The 24,945-nt window shown below is 38.2% G+C and overlaps 1 protein-coding gene across 3 annotated transcripts in view; it reads left to right on the top strand.

Moving 5' to 3' along the window:
• The window catches only part of MYO18B (myosin XVIIIB), a 2,352,406-nt gene extending 2,327,744 nt beyond the window's left edge, over positions 1–24,662 (top strand). For all 3 annotated transcript variants that reach the window (XM_044068483.1, XM_044068482.1, XM_044068484.1), the window contains one exon: positions 24,430–24,662. The gene's annotated coding sequence lies outside the window, so the exon portion shown is untranslated. The remainder of the gene's footprint in view (positions 1–24,429) is intronic.
• Positions 24,663–24,945: the final 283 nt, after the last annotated feature.

Below are 24,945 nucleotides of genomic sequence, written 5' to 3'. Positions count from 1 at the left end.
GGAGGTTGTTTGACACAAACATTTGTACACTCCTACATCAATCCTTTTATCCAATAAATATTCTTCTAAATATGAGTCAATCTGCCTATAAGCAATATGAATCTGATTTTTTTGATATGGGGGAGTAAGCAGTATTAATATGCAGGAGACTGGTCATAGCATTGTTGTAATTTTCAATATTAAACATCACAACCCCTCCCCCTTTATCTGGATTCATAACTCTTAAACCCTTATTGTTCCTAAACATTTTTAAAATCTCCCTTTCCTTCTTAGTCAGATTTGTCAAAAACCTTTTTTCCTGAGAAAACAATTTATATACATCTTCCATAACTGCCTTTTCAAACTTCTCTTACCTACTAAGTACTATTATGAACCTTCACCAACTCTAATCTTTTCTCTACAATATCAGAGTTAAAATCCCAATGTGAAAATTACTTTTCTGCTAGAAAACAATATCCCTTAAGTAATTCCTAGTACATAAATTGAAATTACTTTTGACTTCCCATTATACATTAATTTCCATACCTCACCCCCTCTGCATATATCCATTATTAGCAGTCTATCTTGAATTTCCCACAGATTATCAATAAACACATCTGTTTTAAACACTGTACTTATTCCTTCAGTTCTTACAATAATGCAAAATGACACAACCTTCCTGCTCTACATAATTTCTGCATTCTAATCACTTTACATCATTTAAATACAATTCTTGAAGATGAAAAAGATGTGTCCTCCTGCATTTTCTGTACATTTAATAACATTCTCTGACTGGGGTTCATAGTTTTCACTCACAGAGGCATATATCTTCCTGCATGGATAGGGTCATTTGCACTTCTCTTATTTAATGTCTCACACACACACACACACACACACACACACACACACACACACACACACACACACACACACACACACCAACATTTAGTACAGAGTGGCATTTATACAATGCACAGGCACATTCTGTCTCCATGGTATAGACGGGGAGGCAGACATAACTGTGACCAAGTTGTACTGAGTTTGATTATCAGCTTGGGCACTGGAGAAGCCATGTATGAAAGGGTAGGAGGAATAAACGTGCTTAGTAAGGACATAAAAAGAAAAAAAAAAATCCCACCAGAATATAAACCCAGTATATATGATGTTTCTGGATTGCTCTGTTATACATTTCCCCTCCTCACCATATCAGCATCTGAAGGAATAGTACTTGAAACACTTAGGGTAGGAGCAGCTAGATTAACAGTGACCAGTTGATGGTCAGCTGGAACAGTCTGTGAAGGAGGGGGGCAAAACGCATATGCACACACAAACACAGCTTGCATACCTTATTTACCTCAGCAGCTATTGGTCAAAGGAGGCTCAGAAGAGTAGACCTGCTTTAGTTTGCTGCAGTACACTAGTCAGCTACACCTGTCTGACAGTAGAGACTGCACACAGATTCATAGTAATACACACCTACACAAACAGACAGACAGACCTTCCTGACACAAGCACACAAACATACCTGCACAGCCTCATACAAACTGATAGACAGAGATATGCAAATCTAGTGTCAACACTCACTGTATCAGCAAGCTTCTCTATCCATTCCTGCCAAAGGTCAGGGAATGGCCATTATAGCTTCAACTTCTTTGCTCAAGGGTCAATAACAAAATAATGGGAGGCAAAGGCCAAAATCAGGGACAAATTTTGAATAGGACCTATTTCTCTAAGAAAGTTAACAATACAACAACTTTTGCATCAACATGCATTTTTTGAACAAGAAGATTGAAACTCTAATTATTAACTAACTGTAATAATCCTCAGTGATTTATTAGAAAATGACAACTTTTATGAGGGATTTTATATGAGATGGGGAGAAATAGAGAACAAAATCAAAAGTTTCTGGGGAATCAGGGACAGTTAAGAGCTGTGGGTCATTCTACAAAGTTAGAAATGCATACACTTGCCTCAGAGACCCATTCACACATTGTTTCTACACACGCGCACATATACACACCACATCACATATTTAGATAACCTGCCAGAGACACCTACTACATTACAGGAATCTGAGCAAGCGGCACAGGTTATCCCACTCTGAAATTCATAGGTGCATATGGCCAAACTGCTTATGTATGGACTCATGCAAATTGTATACCACAGATGTATTTGTATCCCAGCAGAGCAATCCTCCTTCCACAGAAGATCATCAGGATGCTAAAGGCTATCATATTAAATCACCCCACCAAGAAATGACCAAATCTATATGCAGCTCTGGGAACTCTCCATGAGAAGTAATTCAGCATTATCCTACTGAGCAATGTGTGGACAGTCAATCAGAAAAGCCTTGTGCAGTATGTTAAGTCACCACCATCATGGCTTTGTGTAACATGCCACCTGTCTATAAATACAAGGGGGTGCATTTTTTTCTGCCTTAGTTCTCTCTAATTTTATAGTCACAAGTTTAATTTTTGCGTAGAATATTTCTTATTTCCTTCTGTATTTTTCTTTTTCCTTTCTTTCCATTTCTCTTTTTTCTTCCTTCACTCTACTTTTTAAAATTTTGGGTGTACAACTTCTGATTAAAATGCTTAAGTTCTAAACATGGTTGCTTGAACATTTCAGCATGAAATATAGAATTTTAAGTAGGAACTCATCTAAGTGTGTGTATGTGTATATATATATATATATATATATATATATATATATATATATATATATAAACCAAGCTATGGTTCTGCTCAACTCTGTCAAGAACAGCGAGGGGGGGGTGATACTCTTATTCATAATTTAGCAAATGGTCATCATTTTATATTCCTGCAAACCTTTGAACAGCGAGCTACACAGAATAAATTAGCCTTATAGGAAAGCTCACAGTGAGATGAAGGGAAATGCTGCTGACAATAAGTGCAACTTTTACCAAAGTGCTGTATGTTCTTTGTAAAGCATTTCAAAAATCAATATTATCCTGCTTATTAAAAAAAAAATTTAGTTAAGTTTGAGTTTAAGGCTGCCAATCTAGTGAATTATATAAGTGAGAGGATGAGATTATGAACAGTTCTGTTGTTTATACATCTATAGTAGCAGTTACAGCATTAGAGGTGTGAACACCCACATGTGCTGTGAGTTTATAATTTGATTTTATCAAAAGGCAATACAATGCAATGAGTAGAAATTAGAATGTAACATTTCAGAGCTGTTCTGTACACAAAGAGTTAAATAAAGAAGTGTGCAGCTATAGAGGGACATGCGTATAGGAGAGCTATGTTAGGGACAGCTAGTTAAGGTGGAATAGCACAGCACAGCAATGGTTATCATGTGCTACTCCCACAATTTGTCTTGCAATCCAGTCTGATTCAGAGCTGAATTTATTGACATCTTTCTGGCTGATATCAAGTATGATACTGTTACGACTCTGTCACAGCCCATGTTGGAGTGAATCACTTGAGACATACCTCACTAGGCTGTATGAAGTAGCTTTCAGATTATATATGTGGGCTACCAGCCACAACTCAGAGCTGAGATACCAGATGACTAGAGGCTTCTGAGCTTCCTAAAACCATAAGTTGCCTGTTTTTTTGCTTATTTATATTATTTACTGCACTTCTTTTATTTTCTGCCACCTACTTTAATACTGTATTTATATACCATGTACTAAACTGCACTGTTGTACTGTTGTACTGCAATTATCTGCCTTACTGTGCCTGTTAAATCACATTTTGTTGCTGTTTTCACTGTTTGCTAATCTCTTTTTGCTATATTCAATGTTAAGTATTTCCTGCTACTTTTCACTGTTGCAAACTAATCTGACCTGCTTATTCTGTTTTTCCCGCCAAACAGTATGCTAAAATACAATGTTTTTAGTGTTCTACTGTCATTTTTCTGCTGTGTTAAACATTCTCTAGTGTCTTCCACCGAAACTCGAGTAAGTAGTAGCTGTAGCATAGTCCATATACAGGTTTACTGCAGCTGGGTCTGTTTGTAGTGGCTGTTTGTTCTGACACATTTTCCAGGCCATCTTTGGTTGGAAGAGGCCATTCCACACTCTAGTGAGAGGAGTGTGCTGATTGGAACCTGTCTGGTAAAGGGTGGTTGATCTAGGGCTTGGAATAAGCATCCTCATTGGTCCTTTTAAACCTTTTAACTTTTTAAAGTTTTTTTCAAGTGTTTGACTTTTGGTATTTAAGCCCTGCATTTGAGCATGTATCTGCTTGTTTGTGTGTCGCTCAGCATTGCACAGTACTGCACAATTATTCACCATAGCCGGACAGAAAATTTCATCACTTTCTCCCTTAGATACAGCTGTAGCACATTAATGTAGCCCTTGTTCCTCAATACTTTCAAAAAAATACTGCTAGTGAGCTGTACGCCATTAAACCACCAGGAAAAAAAAAAAACCTGCAGAAATATCCATCCAGTGAGCTCCTCTTTGATTGGTCCTGAAAAGCCCCCCTTTGTGATAACAGTTCTTCAACCTAGTATTATGAATAGTTGGACTATCCTTGTTTTTCCTGCCAATCTTGTTGACTTGGGTCTCTTGAGGCAGTGTAGCAATTGTCTCAGTATACTGACAGCCCTCTACTAATAACTCATTCTAGTACAGAGTGCAAGAGATGTATCTACACCAAGAATCTTGAATCCTTGCTCTCTCGCACATGAAACAGTAACACTGAAGAGGTTGTCAACCCACCCACCACTACTCATACACACAGTACCACTACTCATACACATAGTATGTATCAAACACAAAAATCAACATACTCGGAGGTTCTCTCAAAAAACTTACCGAAACACTGGACACCTCCAAAACACAAGACTGCTACAACTAACACAATTCTTACAGCACCCATGATACATAGTAAGACCAGTGTCTCGCCTACCATGCCTGTAAGGCGTAACACTCAAAAAACAAATTTTCTTGTCATTGGAGATGCCATAGTGAAACACATGGATGATCCACTCACCAGGTTGGGCAACAAGGAAGTCACTGTCAGTTGCCTGTCTGGTGCCAGGGTTCTTCAGATCACGCATGTACTCAAATCACTCAGCAACAAATACCATTATGACTCTGTCATAGTTCATGTTGGAGTGAACGACCTGAGACATACCTCACTGGACTATATGAAGAGACACATGACTGAGCTCTCTGAGTATGTGTCCCAGGCAGGTATGTCCATAGCCTTGTGCAACATACTGCCCTCACCTAGAATGATGCCACAGTAGAAACAAAAAATGATTTATTTTAATAATTGGCTTAGTTTTTGGTGTCATTCAAAGGGGATCCTGTTTCTGTCAGCCTAGGATGCCATGGTTGACAAACCTCACTACCTTGCCAGAGATGGTATGCATCTGGCACCACTAGGCTTTCAGCTGCTGACAATGCCTCTTGCCTTCCCCATAGTGCCTTTTTTAGGCAAGGTGTCAGAAACAAACTTATTGATGTGAAATGTGCCTATTAAAACAAAATAAGGGTCATGTTGCTAAACACTATGAGCTTAAAGCAAACACTGCACACCCTGGAAGCGCTTCTATCACTGGAAGATATAGATGCCTGTGCAGTCACAGAAACATAGTTCAAGGCCTCAGAGAGTACCCTGGTGTTGCAAGGCTAAAATGCTTTCCACACATTCAGACTGCAAAATGAAAATATGAGAATCAAAAGAGGAGGTGTTTCTATGTATATTAGAGATAAATTCTCCCATCAAGTTAGACTGAACAACTCCATGGAGTTACTGTGGGTAAGATGCCCATTCAAGTCATAAGCAGATATAGAGCCCATCCATGGGTTATGATGTGTATGAAGCCTACTTGACCAAACTGGAGTCAAGCCAAATATTCCTGAACACTCTGGTTAATGGGCGTTTCAATTATCCCACCATCAACTGGGAAACTTACACTAGCCCTAACTCGCTAGTGCAAAAGTTGCTTGACTTTGTTAACTCAAATGCCCTGGAACACATTGTTCATAGCCTGAGAAGAGAAACAAACATTCTAGATCTGGTCCTCATTAACATGTCAAATAGATGCACTGCTGTAACTGTCGGACCCTCATTGGTTAAATTTGACCACAAATCAGTCATTTTTGAGCGGCGCTGACACCAGAACTCACAAGTGTCAAAATCAGACTAAAAAACTTCACCAAGGCAAACTATACCCTCCGAGGTGAAGGTATAAATGCAGTCCAAACCCCACTCCCAGCTGGCAGTGGTAACTACACCAAAGCTTACACTAAAGCCCTGTACAAACACTTGCACAGCTGTATAGACTCAGCTGTGCCAGAAAAAAATAAAGCCAGAGCCCCAAATACAAACAAGCTGCCATGGTGGAAATAAACAAACTTTACAATAAACGCAAAAGGTCGCTGTCCAAGAAAACAAAGGTGAGGCCCCAACAATGGAAAAGCACCCTCCTCATCCTCAACAAGCAAATAAGACAACATATCAAATCTTCTAAGGGCTCCTTTGAGAAAAACATAGCAACCACAATCAAGGATAAACATAACGCCTTTTACAGCTATGTACATAGCCTAAAAGGTAAGATCCAAGCATATGCAGAACTAGTGACTAACAGTATCACACACTGACCCCCACTGAGATAGCAAACCTGCTAGAAGATAGGTTTGGCAAAAATTCGCTCCCTTATCCCTTCCAAACATATCACAAACCTTCCCCCACCCTACATATCTGAAGAGCAGGTCATTAAAGTCGTGTCCATGGCAAAAAAAAACAGCCTTTATGGTACCAGACGCATCCCAAGCTGTCTTCTAATAAGGCTAAAACATGACCTAGCATCACCATTAACGACACCATTTCAATAATAGCCTAACCACGGGCTTTGTTCATGTGGAATGGAGAACAGCAACAGTTATTCTTCTCCACAAAGGTGGCCTAGTAATAGAACTGGGGAATTACAGACTCATAAGCCTGACCAGCCTCATCTGTAAGGCCATGGAACATATCATTATTGACCTCATAAATAAAGACATAGACGAGCTCCAAACCCTGGATCCAACACAATTTGGCTTCATCAAGTGCAGATCCTGCCTGTTAAATCTGGTGGATTTCTTCAAAATTGTAAACAAGGTCATTGACGAGGGCAAATTTGTGCACATGGCATTCTTCAACTTGGCAAAGTCTTTTGACACAATCCCCCCCCTCAGGCATTACCAATAAACTCAGCAAACTGAATGTAAACCCCCTTGTTGTAAGATGGGTTTCCAGCTGGCTCACAAACCAGACACACACTATCAAAGTGGGTGACTCCACATCAGCCAGCAGACCTGTCACTATCAAAGTGCCACAAGGGTCAGTACTGAGCCCCTACTATTTAGTATATACTTCTCAGAAGTTCAGACCAAAACTAAGGGGTTGTAGCTGACCAAGTTTGTGGGTGACTGCAAACTGGGTGTAATTATCAAATCCCCAAATGATGCCAGTATACTCCAGGAGGGTCTTACGCAGACAAACAACTGGTGTCTAAGTCTGAGTTTCAAACTAAATGTAAATAAATGCATCATTATTCCCTTCAGCAAAAGCAATATCCCTTCATAATATCAAATCAACAACAATACTCTAAGTACCTATGAATTAGTAAGGGATCTGGGATCACATGTAGACTGCAAGCTTAACTTCAACCACCATGTGTCTCCTGTAGTAAGGAAGACTTTCTACATAGTGCACATGATTAGTAAAGGCATCACCTCGAGAGCAAAGGAGGTTATAACCCTCTATACTCGACACTAATCCCACCATAATTGAGTACAGCACCCCATTTAGCATTCCCCATACAAACCACCTGCAGCAACTGGGGAGACCTGAGAGGTTTGTAACAAAGAAAATCAAGGGACTCCAGCATGTGCACAGTGTGTATCATATAGACGTTTTAGGGGAGACTTATGCCTGGCTTACAGAGCAATCTCACACCCAAACCTAATGAACTTGCTGCATAGCCATAAATCAAACAGGACAAGACCCTACCTACCCATTCCAGGGACCTAAATATGGCCTGTGACTTAAATAGGACATGCTGGAGGGACAGATTTGTCTCCCAGTTACTGCTGCATCTTTGGAATAGGCTGACAATTCATGTGAACAGAGCACCTCTATGTCACTGTTCAAGAGGAACCTGGATGAGTGGATAGGACACTGTAAATTCTTACTGGCGTTAGTACCCACAACTGTCCTGGACATGGGCAGTCCTTACTAAATGCAATTCTGTGTGTTGAGTAGAATATTTAAGGTATTACATTGGGATGAATCATCTAGGCTTGAAATGACCTCCAGGTTGATAGCCTAGTAAACTCCTACGATCCCATGTGTCCCAGGCAGGTATGTCCCTAGCCCTAAGCATTGTTATTCCCTCACACAAGGTTGATGCCACAATATAAACAAAAAATGATTGACTTCAACAATTGAATTAGCTTCTGGTATCAATCCAGGGGGATCCAGTACCTGACAGCCTGGGATGATGTGATCGACAGACCATGCTGCTTTGCCAGAGATGGACTTCACCTGTTACCTCTAGGCTTTAGGTTGCTGACAAAGGTAGTTGTCTCCCCCAAAGTGCTTTTTTAGGGAATGTCATAAAAACAAAACTCTCAATGTAAAAATATCTGCCAGAAACAAACTCAGGGTTATGCTGCCTAACGCTAGGGTCAAAATCGGAAACTGCACTTACTTAAAGCACTTCTCATCCTGGAAGATGTTCATGTCTACTCAGTCACAGAGACATGGTTCAAGGCCTCAAAGAGTACCCTGGCCTTGCAGGGCTACAATGCCTTCCACACATTCAGACCACACAATGAAAGTGAAAAAAAAAAAAAAACAAGGAAGGAGGAGTATCCAACTTCATTAAAGACATACACACCTCTAGACTGATTAAACAGTACGACTCCCTAGAATTACTCCAAGTCCAAATAACTGTAGGAAAGACCCTTCCCTCCACATAATTGTTAGCTATATATCCCCCACCATGAACCACAAAAGTCACACAGCCTACCTGGACCTACTTGAGTCACTCTCAGTACAGCCAAACACCCTGGTCTTGGGTGACTTAACTATCCTTCCACCGATTAGATAACATATATGAGCACAAATGCACTCACCCAAAGGTTTCTTGGACTTTGTTAATACAAATGCTTTGGAGCAGATAGTCAGCATCCCCACAAGGGGTTCTAACATCCTTGCCATAGTGTTCACCAACATGGGGGATCGCTGCACCACCCATGTGTGGGACCCTCCCTCGTAAAGTCTGATCATAAATCAATCTTGTTTGAAGTAATGATTGTACCTGACCATCCTTAACAGCAAAAAGGTTAAAAAAATTTCATGAAAGCAAACTATACCCTACTAAGCGATGGCATCAATAGTTTCAGACCCACGGCCAACACTGACAGTAATTACCCCTATACTGAAATGTACACAAATGTTCTGTATAAATACCTATATAAATGTATAGACTCAGCCGTACCAGAATGGATCAAATCAAGATCCTCAAGAAAAACTAAGCCACCCTGGTGGACTTCCAGCATAAATAGGTGATACAATAAGAGAAAGAAACTGCTGTTAAAAAACAAGAGGGAACAGTCCCAGCAAAGGCAGAACTCCCTCCAAAGCATAAACATGCAATTTAGACATCTTGTAAAGTCCTCTAAAGCTAATTATGAAAGTAAATTAGCATCTCTAGCTAAGGTAAATCACAAAGCATTCTTTAGCTATGTCCAAAATCTAAAAGGGAAGGCCCAACTTTGTGCCGAACTAGCTGTGGACAGTACCACTTATACTGAACCTGAGGACATTGCCAACCTGCTAGCGGACAGGTTTGGCTAAAACATCACCCCCCTTGTCCCCACCGATCATACCCCATAACATACCTATTACCATTCCTCTGCCTAGTTTCTTCAGAGAGCATGTCATGGCCTCACGCTTCAAGGCCAAATGCACAGCCTCTGTGCAACTGGACAACATCCCAGGCTGCTTATTAAATGGTCTAAAGCAGGCGCTAGTGAAACTGCTGAGCACGCTCTTTAATCTCACTATAAGCACTGGCTTTGTCCCAGCTGAGTGGAAAACAGCAACCATAATCCCCTTGCACAAATGGGGTCCCTCAACTGACCCTGGGAACCATAGACCCATAAGCCTGACCAGCCTTATCTGCAAGGCCAAGGATATAGGTGACCTTCAAATACTTGACCCAACCAAGTCTGGCTTTAAGGGCAGATTCTGCCTTGTAAACCTGGTGGACTTCTTCAAGAATGTCACAAGGCCCTGAATGAAGGCAAAACAGTTCATACTGCCTATCTCAACCTACCCAAGGCCTTTGATGCAATTCTTCACTCAGGCATCATTGTGAAACTCGCCCAACTGGAGATTAACCCTTATGTCAATAGACAGATTGCCAACTGGCTCACAAACAAAACATATAAAGTCAAAACTAGGGATGACAACTATACTAGCAGACATGCTACCAGTGGTATTCCACAGGGATCTGTGCTAGGCCCCCTACTGTTTGGTATCTATTTTTCAGAAGTCCAGACAAAAAGAGATGGCCTATGGCTTACCAAGTTTGCTGATGACTGCAAACTGGGTGCAATCATCAAATCTCCCAAAAATGTCCATATACTACAAAATGGGCTTACACAGACAAATAACTGGTGTCAAAGCCATGGACTTAAACTAGTCACAAAAATATACATTATCACCCCCTTCAGCAAAGGAGAGCCCCCTGCTAATTACATTAATAATATCCCTGTAAGTTCAAACCCAGTGGTGAGAGATTTAGGAACACAAGTTGCTAGTCGCCTTAATTTTGATCATCAGGTGTCCAGAGTAGTGAGGAAGGCCTTCTATGTTGCACACGTCATAATCAAGGGTATAGCATCCAAAGCTAAGGAGGTTATAACTTCCCTGTACTCAGCTCCCATCAGACCAATAATAGAGTGCAATGTTCCCTTCTGTATGTACCTCACCAAACATCTGCAGCAACTGGAGAGACCTCAGAGGTTTCTCACCAAGAAACTTCAGGGCCTACAACACATGACCTACATGGACAGACTGAAGACCCTATCACATTATTCAGTATCATATAGACTGCTTAGAGATGACTTGTGCCTGGTCTACAGAGCAGTCTCAGACCCTGCCTTGATGAAGCTGCTGCACATCTGCAAATGCAGTGGGACAAGATTCACTCACTGTACTGATTTTAACCTAGCCTGCAATATTAGCTAGACATGTTGGAGAGACAGATATGTCTCCCAGAGGTTACTACTCCTCTAGAACAAACTCCCAATTCATGTAAAACAGAGCTCCTCAATGACTCTGTTTAAGCATAACCTGGGCAACTGGATGGGAAACCATAAATTTATACCAGGGGTTTTACCTATGTTCCTCTTAGACAGGGGCGGCCGGTGCTGATCTTAGATTCACATGCAAACATAGACTATGTATCTTGGACCATAAGGGAACAAGGGTATAATATGTCTAGGCTTGTAGAGGCCTTAGCGCCAATAGCCTAGTAACCTCCGATGATCCTATGATACACATGCTGTATAGGAGCAAGGGGAAGTGAATGGCATTGGCATCGGTTGTTCTAAATTTGGGTAATGGAACCTTTAACAATATGCAGCAAATCCATCTTTGAATTAGTCTTTGAAATAGGATAGAATCACATTGCCTCATCAAGTAAACCACTTTGGTATTTGAAAATTTTAACCTGGTTAGTGCAACATCAGATAAGAGCTTGCTCTGGGACCACATTATGGATGAGAAACAACTTGCTACATCAGAGAGTATATCTGGTCTTTGAAGGATTAAGGCACAGAGACTTTTTGAGATTAATAATTGTAATGTATGAAAGGAAGCTTGAAATGTAGCTGCCATTATAGCAGAGAAGAGATCACTTAATACATCAAGGTAGTATCATTTACATATTGAACAGTTGTAAGCCCACTGCAGTCTCACTTCATCTCATTTATAAAGAGATGAAACAAGAGCTTGCCAAGTACAAAACTTTGCAGATATACCAGCTGTTAAAAGCATCACACAGTAAAGGCTGTCATTGAACAGAACATTAAAGTATGCCATTGGTTGTATCTGTTCTGCCAATAGACAGATGATGTGTTACTTCATTAATGCCTTTCAACAGTCAGTTAATGACGTGCTACATTCCTGTCTGCAGGCTGGGTGAACAACGATTGCCTAGAGGTCAGAGTAAAAAGATAAATTAAATTTTATCTTGAGCAAGCAAAGTATATTTTTGTCTCTCTTGCTCTGTTAAAGTAATTTTCTTACATTTAATGAGCTTAATCATATCATTGAATACCACAAATTTAGGTCAGCAATTAAGCTGCATTAGAACAAAACCAGTGTGCATAGTCTGCCCTTCAGTGTCTGTAGACTTGAATGGGGCAAGGCAACATAGACAACTATACACTGCAAGTGTGTGAATCAGCAGAGTGCAATCACTGATCCTTATATAGTAATGAACTGGGCCAAACTGGGTATTTACATAAGCAACAAAATGTGCCTTGCTGATGTCCAAGAAGTGTATACCCTTAAGTTGGCCTCTGCTCATAACACAACATAACTGATTAGCCAGACAAATACAGTCTGTACACTCTATGGATCTAAAGCCATATAGGGAATTAAAAGATTATTACTACAGAAGTAGAATGTAAATGTAGATCCATGGTCTTTTCAAGCATGTGGAAAATGGGAAAAGGGGGTTGTGAATGACTAGATAGGTGGATGCAAGTGAGCTTAATACAGAGTTAGTCCAATACCTTTTTAAATTATATTTTTATTAAAACTGTGCAGTCACTTTGGGAAGGCCTTACAGCATTCAGATCTGATATGCACATTGAATTTTGAAGGAAAAATAATTCAACTGATCTATCAAATATATAAACACACAGAGATCTAATCCAGGACTGGATCCTTCTAGCTTTCTGTAAAAATAATGATGAGGTAGTCAGTTTTCTTTTTATGTAGATCTCCTTTGTAGTCTCTGCACTTGCCAACATCTGGCCTACCCTACATTGTCCTTTGTAGACTTCTCCATCACATGGGATGCACATCAGTCTTAGGTCAGCAGCTTGCTACAATTCAAATGAAAGGTTTTTTTTGTTTTGTTTTTTTTAATAACAATCACTTTAGGGATCTGTGTGATTAAACCATACTGCAGCAGTTTGAAAGGCTAGCTTTTTTTCAAGTTTGGTAAGCTTTCTACAGGGGCATTTGATCAGGGAATGGCCCGGAATGCCACAATAGCTAGCTACTCCTCTCTCTGACAGTGAACACTCTTTATCTAAGGCACAGTGACCTCTTAGTAAGAATAATAAGATTAGAGGTGGGAGGATTTCATCCTCCACACAGGAGATGCAGGAGAGCTTGCCCTCTGTAAAAAATATGAATCCATAGTACAGTGTGTGATTCAGAAAAGTAGTTTGGAGACTGCAGTGTTGACCAGGGACAGGTGTTATGGGGATATTAATGTGGACATCTTACATTGTCAATAATAATCCAATGCACAAAGTCCACAAAATGGCGACATACTGCTTGGCACAATGCAGCTGAGCAATAATATCATCAGGTCCTGGACTGACTCTCATTCCAAGAAGTGACAACAAACTGCTCGGCATAATGCAGCTGAGCAATGACATCATCAGGTCTTGGACTGACTTTCATTCCAAGAAATGGTGACATACTGCTCAGCATAATGCAGTTGAGCAATGACGTCATCAGGTCTTGGACTAACTTTCATTGAGAACTGGTAGAGCTACAGTCACCAGGAAACCTCATTTCATTGCAATTTGTCTGAGAATTAAGAAATTATGGATCCAGAAATGTGATTTATTCCTAACAGTTACCAGTATGTCTAAGAAGTCTGGAAAGGTGGGATTTCTACATTTCACAAGAGAACATTGAAAATAACAAAGTGATGCAATAGCACATCCAATGGGACCTACAGTGTGTATATAATGCATATAACTGCAACCAACTCATTTCCAGAATTGTGACATGTCTAAGCCCATACTAGTAGGGACAGTGGGAACACCTGTCCCTTGCATAGCATGCAATGGCAGTAAAACATGCTCTACAGTGATGGTAGTGTTGGCCAAAATGTTTATGAATCAGTCATTGTCATGACTGCAGGGCAGTGCAGATGATATAGTAAGTTTGTAAGACATACATCACATATTTTATCCCATGCATGATCATTATTTCAACTGTAGACTAGAGTCTCCACCTCATTACTCCTTCCCAATAAAAAAAAATTCTTTCAGCGTAAAAAATAATGGGAGGCCATATCTGAGATGTGAACATACCCGGTGACTGTTATACAAAATAAATCTTTCCAATAAGCACAAACTTAAAGAAGGGGCCACTTTAGTTGTTACTAAGCCTAAATTACTATAGGTTACTTAGGAGTGCTAATGTTTAGTGGCCTGTGCTGTAGCTATCTGCTCTGAAAAGGCTCCTACTAGGCTATCAGCCATAGATATTAAATATCCAGAAATGTATAAAAGTAACAGAAATGCTAAATCCAATGTCACAACAGATGAGTAGTTACTACTAGATACTTAGCAGGGTTAACTTTAAGTGCCCTGTGTGCTGCTGCAGGCTCTCAACTGCCTCACAAAAGGTGCCAGTACCTCTCTCACCAGGGTTCTCCCCATACTAGTTACGACATTTTTTACTCCCATAGTACCATTTATACGTAATGTCAGTCCACCTTGGCTATAGATTTAGTGAGTCTAAATCTGAATCTAAAGTATATCAATGGAATGTTATTCAACACTGTTATCCTAACTAATAAAATGCACCCCCCCCCTGCACAAAACCTATTGCTGATTCTAAAAAACATGAATATTGTTATTGGTATTGAAACCTTGGTCCTATGTAGTGACAGTATTCCTTTACCTGTCTTTATTGCTTACCACTGTCATTAGGCTGAAAAGTGTAGCCAGCAGTAAAACTGGTGGTGGCTTGTTGGTCTATCTATATCTGAAACATCAACACCTAGTATAACTGAGCAGGACAGTAACCTTTCTGAACTCCTCTATATCTTGGCATCTGTAAACAAGACCTCATATCTCACACTGACCAGCTACTTGACCTCCTCACCATTGACTAGAGTTTGATCATTCTAGGGGGCTTTAACTACTCCTCCATTAACCAGAACATGCATCTTAACAAACAGACAGACATGCATGATAATGCTTTCTTGACTTTATTAGTATAAACTCCCTTGATCAAATTGTGTCCTCCATCATTAGAGGAGCAGCATAATTGATATTTTCCTTACAAATACAGCCTCTGTTTGCTCTCTATCCATTGTCAAGTCCTTACTGGTCAAATCAGAACTTAGTGGAGCAATACTCACTATACAGTATGGTACAGGCATGGTACAGGCAGTAATAATCACCATACAGTATAGTATAGGCAGTAATACTCATCATACAGTATAGTACGGGCAGTAATACTCACTATACAGTATGGTACAGGCAGTAATACTCACCATACAGTATAATACGGGCAGTAATACTCACCATACAGTATAGTACGGGCAGTAATACTCACTATACAGTATAGTACAGGCAGTAATACTCACCATACAGTATAGTACAGGCAGTAATACTCACCATACAGTATAGTACAGGCAGTAATACTCACCATACAGTATAGTACGGGCAGTAATACTCGCTATACAGTATGGTACAGGCAGTAATACTCACCATACAATATAGTATGGGCAGTAATACTCACTATACAGTATGGTACAGGCAGTAATATTCAACTTACAGTATAGTGCAGGTCGCTGTCCAACCCAGCTGTCTTTAGAGACTTCTCCAAGGGCAACAGCTTTGTTGTTATTGCTGTGACATGATATGGCTCAATACCTCCCCCAATAACTCTGCAGCAAGTAACACTCTATATAACCAAAGCTAATATTCCCATGTGAAGTTTCACAACAGAGCCTTATGTTCATATTTGCTAAAAATACAATGCTGGGTTTAAATCTACATGACATTCATTAATTACATAAAGAACCTCAGAATTAATACCCAGCATTGCACTGCATTTATCTATAATAAATCCTTTGAATATAGCTAACATACTCCTGTTTGATTCTCAGCTAAAGCATCTTCTGTGTGGAGACTTGCATGAGTGGGCGTACCTTCGTTGAAGGTTGTACGTCAGGGCTGGCAACTCGGTACGTAAAAATCTATTGCCAATCATTAGCGGACCGGAGTTCCGCTGTGGCAATCCCTAACCGGGAAAAGCCAAAAGATACAACAACAACTAGCAGATAAATTCAGCTCCAACTTCTTGTCACCTCCAAATTACTAAATAACACTCCCCAGAAACTACTTCTGGACATGTACTAATAACACTTTCCAAGACGAAAAGTACAAGCTGTTTGGGTGAAGCCACCATATTAGACTGTTTTCTGATTAGTATATAATACCTGCTGTCATACTGCCTCCTTAAACATTTTAGATGTAGCCTTTTTTCTCTGAGTATGTTACAGAAGTTTGAAAAAAAAACAGCTATAGCAGTGCATCTTCACGAGAGAGGTCTGTCCCTGGGAGCAGTCAGCCTCACCAGCGTCATGTGCAAGTTGATGGAACACATTACCTTGAACATTATGAAAACTGACATAAGTAACCTGCAGTCCACAGACTCAAACCATTTTGGCTTTTAACCAACTTTTTTTTGAAAGAGTAATAAAATGACTAGATGAAGATGTCTATGCAGACAGATTACACTGATTTGGTTAAAGCCTTTGACCTTTGACACTATATCCCTCTCTAGCATCATTGACAAATATATCAAACTCAGTATAAATCCCTGTATAAGCTGAATGTCTTATTAATAGGACCTGCCCTATTAGGGTTGGCACAACTATCCTGCCAGTGTTTGCAGGGATGTACATTAGGGGGTCTGTTCTGGGAACATTTCTGTCTGAAAGTTACTTCTTTTTTTTTTAAAAAAACAAGTTTATTGTTTTTAACATACAAAATTAATATCATAACAATCTTATACAAGCAATTAAAATGTAAATAGTTATAACATTTAATAAAACAACCAAAATATTTACAGAGACATCCACTACAAATCAAATCAATTGATTAAACTGTAATGTCTTACTAATGAAACTAAGATTTTTTTAACAGGTTGTGAAAAGTATCCCATATAATATAGTAAGACATTTTTCTAGTAGTTCTTGACTTTATTGTCATTAATTCCATATGACACACTTCAGTCATAACATTTTTAAATTCATTAAATGAAGGAGGAGTATCTGAAATCTAGTTTCTGGTTATTATTTTTCTAGCCACTGCTAGAATAGACCATAACAAGGGAAGTTTAACTTTTTTAACACTTTTAGGAACAGGAGTGTTAAATAATATAAGTGATTTAGAGACAATGAAATTATCTGTGAAAAGAGCCTGCAAAAAATCATTGATTAACATCCAATATTCCTTCAGTTTTATACAGTCATAAAACATATGTGCCCAATCAGCATTTATTTCTACATTACATCTCTTACATAAGTTGTCTTTATTATTTATTTTATTCATCATTAAAGGTGTATAGAAAGATCTATGTAAAAATTTCCAAGTAAAAAGTCTCCAATTAATGGAAGAAGTAGTTTTATAAGCAGATTCCAATATATTTTGTTTATCTTGTTGTTTTGGTGATTCACCATTAATGGAAATGAAATAATTCCAATAAGTATCTGAACTGTAATGAGTTTCTTCTCTAATAATTTTATGTATGTGTGAGAGCTTACCTTTATCAGAAACCCTATGTTGTAAATTTAATATCAAGTAATCAATCAGAATTGGGACAGATTGTTTAACTGTTAAAGACATTAAATCAAGTTTATCAATAAGATGTTGTCTAAAAGTTTGAATTTCTAACCAACATGTTTCTCTCAAATCAAATTCTTGCTTTAAGAAGTCTAAATGTTTTACTTTGTTGTCAGACAGCAACTGATACCAATACTTTAAATCATTCTCTGTAACTAAAAGAATTCTTTCAGAGGTGGTTGATAAAAGAATACCTTGTGTATACATTATAGGGAATAGGATAAAATTCCATTCCTTATGCTTAGGATGCATAAATATAAAATTACGATATCTAATAATAATATTTAATGGGTAACTAGCTATATATTTTGGTGTAATAGGTGAAGTACAAAATTCTTTTAATAACCACAACATGGGGTTATTTACAATAGTATTTTTATGTATTAAAGAGATTTTCATGAAGTGAATGCTAATTAGTTCCCAATAATCTTTCCATTTTGAGAAAGTTACTTCTCATTAATATCCAACTTCATGGATGACTGGAAACTTACCGCTGTTACTAGTTTCCCTGAAGATACTTTTATCCTCCACAAGTACCTAACCCAGAGAAAACTGGTAGAGTCAGGTTCATTGTCAGAAGCTAAATGCCAAAAGATTATTTAGTACCATTTGGTATCCAGCAGCTTTCAAATACCTACTACATAAGTGACCCCCCCATTAAAATGGACACTCATTAGAGACTAAGGCACCTTCATTGAGAGCGAACTCTTCCTTGATAATTATGTTTCCACCGTTGTTAGGAAAACCTTCTACTTTGCCCTGAAATACTAAGGACATCCCTACTTGGTCTAAAGAGGTCATCATTTCCCTCTACTTGTCCATTGCCAGGGATATATTAGAATACAGTGCACCCTTTAAGATGTACCCATCTAAGCAACTAACCTAATATGAAAAACTACAGTGGTTTCTCACCAAAATATGAAAAGAAACAGCTCTGCACATTACTGAGAACATCTAAAAGTCCTGTTTTTCTTCTTTGTCTTGTTCAGACTGCAACATGGTGATCTGTGCCTGAACTACAGAGCTCTAAATGATCCAACCCTGCTTCATCCAAATCCATAAGACCAGTAGTAAGACAACTGCAGAGCTCTAAATGATCCAACCCTGCTTCATCCAAATCCATAAGACCAGTAGTAAGACAACTGCAGAGCTCTAAATGATCCAACCCTGCTTCATCCAAATCCATAAGACCAGTAGTAAGACAACTGCAGAGCTCTAAATGATCCAACCCTGCTTCATCCAAATCCATGAGACCAGTAGTAAGACAAATACAAGATCAAGGAACCTAGATTACACCTCAACATTAATAAAATTTGTAGGCATGACAGAGATCACTTGCAAAGCATCCCCCATCTCTGGAACAAATTCCTACTTTTTGAAAAGCAAAGCACTTCCCTTATGATCTTCAAATCTAATTTTGACAAACAGATGTGGAACCACAAATTTGCCACAAGTCTTACACCTTCTACCCATAGGGAAGCAAGTCGTTGGGTGCACCAGAAGGACTGCATTGCTTCAGCTTCATATTAATCAAATGGTCTGTTGCATAATAGCAACCTCTGCGCTTGCAGCTTAGGAAATGAGACCTTGAATATCATGTCTCAAATCCTATCCAGTTCATCTCTACAGAGGTCATGATCCACTTCTCTTTTTGGTCTTCCCTCATAAGCTAGGGTATGTACCACAACATAATTTCTAATAACCATGACCAATGAGAAAATGATTCTGTTCACTGGCAGGTTCTTGGCAACCTCTCCCAACACTTCTTTTTCATGTATAAATATCATTTGTTATAAGCCAAGGCTTTACTTAGTTGCAAGCTGAAATAACCCCACATTTTTGCAAACTCCTCAAAATCTCTAGTTAGTGACAGTAATTCCCTCAAATAAAATTATTGCCTTTCCATCTTTGTTTCCACTACATACATAACCACATCTTACATTCAGTTCTAATTTTGTTGAAACTTCATTATGGTAATCTCATCCTTAATTTTGCCTCTGGTATGCATCATGGATCTCACCAATGCAATGTGAGAATCCCACTTTTTATACCCTCACCAGAATAATGAAATAATAATCTCCAATGTAGTCTAGGATAAGATATCATTTGATATAAGGATAAGGGTTTCTGACAGTTCTATCAGGCAATATTCTTCTTATATACAACTTATGTATGTGTTGCAAATGAGTATGTGGTCCTTATATACAACTTATGTATGAGTTACAAATGAGTATGTGGCCCTTACATACAATTTATGTATGTGTTGCAAATGAATATGTGGTCCTTATATGCAACTTATGTATGTGTTGCAAATGTGTATGTGGTCCTTTTATACAACATATGTATGTGTTGCAAGTGAGTATGTCGTCCTTATATACAACTTATGTATGTGTTGCAAATGAGTATGTGGTCCTTATATACAACTTATGTATGTGTTGCAAATGAGTATGTGGTCTTTCCTTTTAGTTGCTGTTGCCATGCTATCATAGTATGCAGAACATGCCCACTGTAGCCTTGCCATGCATCCAGGAGTTTTGTGATGTGAAATACCTACAGTTTATTTTAATGAACTATGTACCTGACAGGACTATGGACAGGCAACATTGTGCAAAATCTCTATAAGGAGATTTGCACAATTTTAGAATATACTGGTGCATGTACTAGAGCAAAGACATGTCTACATGTCTGTGTTAATGGCGTGTTGATGATGTACACAGATTTAACAGTGTGCAGAAGAATGGTATAGCGACTATACAACCAAAAGCTTTGTCAGAATTTACACAAAAACAACACAACATGAATAGACACTGCTGTACCGATTACACATTGTATTGTAATGTAATACCTGCATAAATATTTAAATCACTGAATAAGAAAGTGACTAAACTAAAACAGTGACATGTAAAACTGCTTACTTATTCAGGTGATCATCTTTATCAGCTGGGTCCCTATACAATAACTGCCTTGTTCTGCACTGAACTGCCCTATCATAACAAACATGCACTGCCTCTGCACCAACAATTCATTAGAAAGTCTTTCTCACATATTGTAAATCCTGTTAACTTTTGTATTTAATCTTACTTTCCAGACTGAAATGATCACTTCTGAATGTAAGTTGGAAAAAAAATTATCTCTTATCTAACACCCATAAACCCAAATTCTATAAACCAATAGTCTTCATCCACCTAGCTAAATCCTAGATAAATAAATCTACAAGTAAATTCTGGAAAATTGATTATCAGTGCAGAGCATGACTTTTAAACAAAACTGCCCTTCATATGGTCACTGACTTCATGTATTCTGATATGGGTAAAAACAAATGCTTAGTAGTACAGCATTTACGGACATACGATGGAAATTTGACAAGGCTGACCATACACTCCACATTTGTTTTTATTACCCCACCTTGGCTTTTCTTATACTACTGTCAACTGATTTAAGTTCTACTCCTGTAATCACCCCATTACTGTACTTTATGAATACACATCCTCTGATTCTATCACCCTCATTTCTTGGATTCTCAAGCCTCTCTACTCGGGCCTCTATTTTTTTTCTATTTATCATTAAAATCTGTTCTGTTCAGACCTCTGTAGCCTCAAAACTATTCTTTACTCTGACAAAGACAGCATAAGAAACTCTCCCTGGATAGTAACCTTAAGAAAATCTATCAATGGTTGCACAATTACAAATTCATATCACGTGTAGTTAAATCCAGACCAAGCTTTTCAACACTCCACATACAATTTCTACTCACTCCACATCCATACGATTGATATGTAGGGAAATTATATTTCTCAAACAAACTCCTATAAATATCTGGTCATTGCCTTGCACTATTTTCTAACCTTCCACTAAAAGGCTTATACATCCTGTTTCAAAGATTCCCACTAATCGAATGCATTGTTAAAAATCTGACAGCCACCTTATACCACACTGCTGTTCTGCCATTGCCAAATTGCTTCTTATGTCCTTACTAGAGTAGCTACTTCCACTCATTTACTTCTGAAACATATGTATGTTCACCCTAAAAAAAGTAGACAAACAGATATGCAGCTTTATTACCCTCTCTGATATATGCAGCCTTCACTGCTTCCACCTGTTTCTCACAAATATTTTGTCTGTCACCCAATGAGCAACCTTCCTTTTTTCCAGTACCTTCTACAAACTTAAACACCTTGATTTTCGCCCATACAGGCTTACATGTTTACTATTATCTTCAGTTATTACCCTCTCAAAGACAATCCTCTAGGCTCCATCACCCAACTTCACTGTAACAACAACTAAATGGTCTTTCGCAAAGATTACAACATCATCATGGAATTATTTTCCTCCAGACAGATATTACATACTGGAAAAAATGTTTAGTATATCACTGAAGATGCAGTGGGCAGGTCCAGCAGAATAACAGACCTATTCACTGTCTGCACCATTCAGAAATACTTAATGGGTCATTGGTTATTTTTGTGTGTAGTACTAAGCTTCAGGTCAACAGTACATGTGGATCCTTCTTAGCAGATGGTGACTTTGATAACATCGACAACCACTAAGCTCATTAAGGACCAGTATCCATAAGTCATTGAAGTCTCATAGGTGGTGGAGAATACTAAAAAATATTACTAATGAAAGATGGGGGTTATGATGTAGGACAGCAATAAATAAGTAAATATTAACAACAGCACTGCTATTAAGGTAATGCAAATTAGTGGAATAATGATGATCGCGGACACTTTTAATTTGTAAAGGAGTAGAGATGGTAAACATCACATACTTATTTATTTTTTCTTTCAAGAAAATTGTGATGGATGGACACCATGCTGTAAAATATCCTGATATCAAACACTACAATTGTTAGGGTAGTACTTTTTGCCATCACCAACACTGTACTATATGCCCTCTACAATCAGAAGACTGAAAGACTGCATTAAATTTTATGCATTCTCTGTACCAGTTCTGGCCACGGAATTCCACATTTCCCCATGGATTTACCTGTTTCCCTTTTTGTTTGCATTTTAGATTAGTCATGAGCTTTAATATTTACAGGGTTAGTTTGGCTGATAACTGTACTGTTATCACAAGCAAGTTGCAAACAAGATATTATGTAAAGGTCATGTGTAACTAGCATAATTAAGTATCTTACAACAAAAGTTGTTTGCAACCAAACATACAAGGAAGGTCCTCTTATAAACAGGGTATCACAATACATTATAGAAAACCAACATTCCTTTATGTTGTCAGGTTCAGTGCAGTTCTACCCAGACCTTAATCTTGGATACAATAATGTACAGCACCTCTCTTCTTCCTGGACATCTCCAGATAATGAACTGAAATAATGATGTATTAAGCTGCTGGTGTGTCACATTTTCTGCTTGTTTTAGGTACAATGTTATATTACACTGAAGGCAACTGACATCTGAATACTTAAGTCAGTCTGGGTGCCAATTAACGTACTATAATCCAAATGTTTGAAATCAACAAAAGCTTCTTTTGTTGCTATGGCAGACAGAGTGTCCACATTTTTTAAAAGAAACAAGTTAAAAGATAAATGCTCTTCATATTGAAGGTTTCTTGTTCATTTGATCAGATATTCTCATGGAAATCTATATTATTCATTGGAAATGTGGCTTTGTATCCATACGCTCAGGATCAATTTTCTGGCTATTCAAAGGTTTTCATCAGACTTCAAGAAAACAATATTCTTATACTACTGAAACTGGTTAGAGCATGTGTGGGTGTATGTAACAACAGCACAGCATTCACAGATTTTGCGATTTAATAGAGCCTTTGTTTTTCTTTCCCAAGCAGTCATTTATAAGCACATAAGGGCTATGTAATTAAGCTATTACAAAAGAAACAGCATGCTTGTATACACAGTGGTAGGAGTGTTATTTGGCTTGTGATTCCAAAATGTACTGTTATTTCAACTGAATGGAACCATTTTAAGCGCTAAAGAAAATATAGAGTTAGCCTAACAATTCTGTGCCATTTTACCCTGAAAGAAACAAGAAAGAAATAATTCAGTGTAGTTTTACATTCCATCAGTTCCACAAACTTCTGTCAGACCTTGAGGAAGAGTTACACTTTCTTAGCTGACACAAACAGAATCCTTTGACATTCTGCTATCATCCTTGGCATATTGCCTGAATGTTTTCTGTGCCTGAGTGTTCAGTACTAAGCAAAACATGTATTTGTTTTTTGTCCTAACTTTGGTAAAAACAAGGTTGTTTTAAATGAAGTATGAAAGCATGTTTAAAGGCTATTTCAGAACATATGCAAGAAAAATGTACCAAAGAAAGTGAACATTGCAAGCTGCATGATGCATAGAATACTGAAAACTCCAAAGCATGGACTATCAGGAAATGATTAAGTGCATAGACATGAAACATGTGAGAATTTAAAATTAGCGACTAGTACCAATGGCAAACTGCATTTCTTTCTGCTCAGATTGAAGATGCACTTACTTTTAACTCCTCTGGTTGTTTTTATTTAGATGCTCTCTATAAGAGCAATAAACAATGATGTTCTTTGTTGGGTAAAGGTAAATCTCCTAACTGTATATATTGTTTCTCCTATAGATTCTTCATGATCGCTTGACTGAAATATGCCGACTTTGCTGCAACTTTCAGATGTCTTTGATCACTAAGATATATAATACTTGCACTGTTCTATCTTTCGCTTTTACTGTTTCTCATGTAAGGGTGTCACAAATAAATGTATGGTAAGAATATTAAGGCCTGGATAAATTGTATTCTAAAATGTGATTGGTTTGTATAAATAAAACAGAATGTACAATAAATATCTAAATGTGTTTGTGTTTTTTTTTTTTAATAAGGAATTGCTTATCCATACAATGAAAAGATGTAATGATTTACTATGGAGAAGGAGGATATGGTTATAATAAAATATAATAAATTGTACTGTCTCCTTGTCAAAGTTCAAAAAGTAGGTGACGTATTTCAATGGCTCCTACTCAGAAATGATATTGGACTTGGTGTCGCTCTACCATTTATTGGAACTCAAAATGTCAGCATATATTGCATTTCTGTGCAGATAAAGGAAGTTTGGTAACAAACTAAGTTGTCCCGGGATAT

This window comes from Protopterus annectens, chromosome 4.part0, assembly GCF_019279795.1.
Source record: "Protopterus annectens isolate FY-2018-M chromosome 4.part0, PAN1.0, whole genome shotgun sequence".
NCBI classification, from domain to species: Eukaryota; Metazoa; Chordata; order Ceratodontiformes; family Protopteridae; genus Protopterus; species Protopterus annectens.
The sequence above is the reverse complement of the archived record's forward strand: the minus strand, read 5'-3'. Positions and strand labels throughout refer to the sequence as shown.